Source organism: Haliotis cracherodii, unplaced genomic scaffold, assembly GCF_022045235.1.
Source record: "Haliotis cracherodii isolate W230 unplaced genomic scaffold, xgHalCrac1.p SCAF_14, whole genome shotgun sequence".
Lineage (NCBI taxonomy): Eukaryota > Metazoa > Mollusca > Gastropoda > Lepetellida > Haliotidae > Haliotis > Haliotis cracherodii.
Window position 1 is genome coordinate 40,768,500 of NW_027266269.1, and position 3,807 is coordinate 40,772,306.

The following is a 3,807-nucleotide window of genomic DNA, read 5'->3' on the forward strand; positions in this document are numbered from 1 at the left end:
AATTGTGTGAATTTTTTTATTCATGACAACATGTTGTTTACAAACCTTTTTGTGATCGATATGCTTTGCAATCTCCGTCAACCACCACAGTTAGAATTTGGCAGGAGGGGATTTGAAAGTCCATCAGAAAACACTCCCCTTCGAAAGTCCACAAAAACACCATGCAGATACTGAGATAGGCCCTACCTCGTGTCAAAATGTCCGACTCGTCTGCAGTCTAAAAAGTGGCTGTTCAGTCATACTCAGTTCCATTGGTAATCATATTGTACCAGCAGGCTCGATCATTCCCAGTAAATCTACAGTTAATGTTGAACCACATCATAGATCGGGGTTGTCATCTTGCCTCATTTAACTAGCAACGGAGAATGTAAACACAAGATTGTCAGCCATTGACAGCTGCGAGATGTGTGTAACCGTGATGTAGGTCAAGTTCTGCCACATCCAAGTTCGGGGTGGAGAGCCATTTATTTTGATGTTATTATTGTTTACTGGGGGTAATTGCAAACTAACTAATAACACTTACACATGTTGAATGTAAAACAGAATGTTAATTCAAAAAGTTTGTTGTAGAAATATATTCGTTTAGCAGTTTAAAACCTTTTCCTACAACCTGTCACCCCTACAATAGAAATTATGGCATGTTCGATTTCCAAATAATTACCTCTCTCGCAAAATTGCAAGAATTGACAGTCAGTCCACAGTGTACAACAGTGTACAACAGGTTGGTAGAAATTAAAATATCTGTTTTTGGACTAAGTTTGGAGAGTTAATTGTCAACTTCTTTTGAAATGCTATGTGTTTTGAGCACATATTTTGAACTATTTTAGTAATAATTGTTTCAAATATAACAACTACCTGTGACCACTTTTTGGAATGTTCTAAGATTGCTGACTTGTGTAACTGTGTTGTTACGCGTTGCAAGAGTGCACCGTTTTCAAAGCGTTGTTGCCATCATGGTAGAATGGATATGAACCTACTGTGTTTTGAAATTTGATGTAGTCCCACTCCAAATTATAATAAAGAGGTATCTACTCTACAGTGGGACTACATCAAATTTCAAAACACAGTAGGATTATCTCCAAATTGGGTGATGACAGATACTATTTGTAATTCTTTTTGAAATAATTTTCCGAATACGAAAACAATAAAGTTGATTTTATTAAATCTTACATTTCCCGAAAATCGTTAAATTTTCGCTACCTTGGTCCTTAATCTGAACGTTATGAATGTGTTAGCTTACATCTTTTTAAAATTTAATTAAGTTGTAAATAAATTCTTTAAATAATGACATAACTTTCATATTCATAAACAGTAGGATCAATTAGACCCTTCAAATGGTGTATAGCCAAACATGTAGTAGCAATTCCTTGATAAATGTTGGTCTTCATCTTTCACACAAGAGTCTCTGGGAACTTGGTGTCACAGCAGTAAAATCTTCTGGTTAACTGGTGTTAATTAACGCCCATGCTGCCAAAGTGGCGGCGTCTTTCACGCATTTCACCCATAACATGAATATTGTTATGTTGCAATTTGTGCACAAGCTGTGTATCAGGGTTATTATAAAATGTTCTTTTGAAATTTAGTTGCTTTACTTGTACTTGCAGATCAAGATGTTACTTCTGTCAAGCGCTTCACTTTCAAGAAACAAGATGGTAGAATAGAACAAAGCAACAGGTACTTGCTTAGATTTGCTTCATGTACTGTGCCAAAATCGATATTATTTATTTTATTTTATTTATTTCAATATTGGAGTGGGGGTGTTATACCTGTCAAAAGTTTGGACATGGTTCCAAATCTTGCCATAATGCTCCACATTGTCACCGTTGTAGTGAGGATCACCAAGGCTCCGAATGCAGTAAAGATCCTAAATGCGTAAATTGCGATCTATCATCTTCAAAGTCACAACCTGAAGTTATCCAACCAGCTGTTGATGATGATACATATGTTGAATTGTCAAAAAAACAAAAAAGGCGTCAAAATTGGCGACAAAAATCTCAAATCCCCTCTACTGTAGAGGTTTGTAACTTCTTTGACTCTCTGGAGATGGAAGTGACGTCATCTTCAGAACTCAGAAATAGGAGATCATCCTCCTCACGTACACGTGAAAGATCCGCTATAGAACCTCCATGAGCCAAATTTCTCCAAATTTAATTCAGTGGAACTGCAGAGGACTTTGGAACAATGTTAATGAAGCACAATTATTAGCACAAGATTTTCAACTGTGAGCATTTAGTTTACAAGAAACATATCTTAAACAAAATGATAAATTTGAAATGCATCAGAATATTTCTTATCATTCTTTTTCACCACCGGGTGATAAAGCCACTGGGCACCGCCCCATTTCTCTAAACTGCAGCCATTGGGCTGTTGCTGTTCGTCTCACTTTACAAATAACCCTTCACACTTTGTTCCTTGTATATTTCTCCATCTTCAAATCTTCAGGATTTATTTGACCAGCTTCCTGAGCCCTGTATCATCATGGGTGATCTTAATGGAAATAACCCTCTATGGGGAAGTTCCGTTACCAACAATAAAGGGAAACTTCTTGAAGACTTCATTTCAAATAGTAATTTATGCATATTCAATTATGGCTCGAACACTTATTTCCATCCTGCAACCGTAACATACACTGCATTATATCTGTCAAACACAGATTCAAATATATACAATGAATTTGAATGGTCAGTTCATGATGACCTTCGTGGCAGTGACCATTTTCCGACAGTAATTACAGCTATTAATCCCACCAGTGATCCACCTATAACATGATGGAATATTTCCAAGGCCCATTGGCCATTATTTCAGGTCATCATCTGTACGGACAAATTGCAACAGGTCCTTTGTCTGGATGTTCCTGACCAAATTCAATTGTTCTCCATTCAACAATCAATTAGTTTTTAGAAACCAACAATCTAATCAGTGATATCCAATGCGGTTTTCCTAAAAAACGAAGTACAATTGACCATTTGGTTCGTTTTGAATCATTTGTTAAAAATGCTTTTGTAAATAAACAACAAGCTGTATCTATCCTTTTTTTAATCTTGAAAAAGCTTATGATACCACTTTGAAGCATGGCATTTTAAAAGATTTACATGACTCTGGTTTAAGAGGCTGCTTGCCTCAATTTGTAGCGCAGTTTTTAACAGACAGACAATTTCAAGTTCGTGTTGGATCAACCCTGTCTAATCTCTAAAATCAGGATTAGGAGGTTCCACAGGGCAGTATTTTGTCTCACATTTTTTAGTATAAAAATAAATAGTTTATTTAAAGTATTAAATGACTCAATTGATGGATCATTGTTTGTGGATGACGTTTATATTTCATGTCGTTGTAAAAATATGCGTACCATTGAAAGACAATTCCAGTTGTGTCTTCATAAAATTCATAAATGGTGTCTTGAGAATGGATATAACTTTTCACAGACAAAGACAAATAGTATACATTTCTGTCGGAAATATAAACCCCATACAGACCCAGAGCTCTTTTCTGATGGCACTCCAATTAAGGTTGTAAAATAAGCCAAAATTTGATCTTCGACCACCATTTGACATTTTTTGCCACATATTAAATATTTAAAGACAAAATGCCTGAAGGCCCTATATTTGTTAAAAGTCGTCTCGAATTCTAAGTGGGGAGGGGATCAGACAACTCTCCTTCACTTATATAGATCATTAATCCGCTCTAAGTTGGACGATGGCTCCATTGTGTATGCTGGAGCTTGCAAGAGTAATTTAAAAAAGCTAGATGTAATCCACCATCAAGGACTTAGACTCTGCCTTGGTGCTTTTCCTGTTGACAGCCTCTATG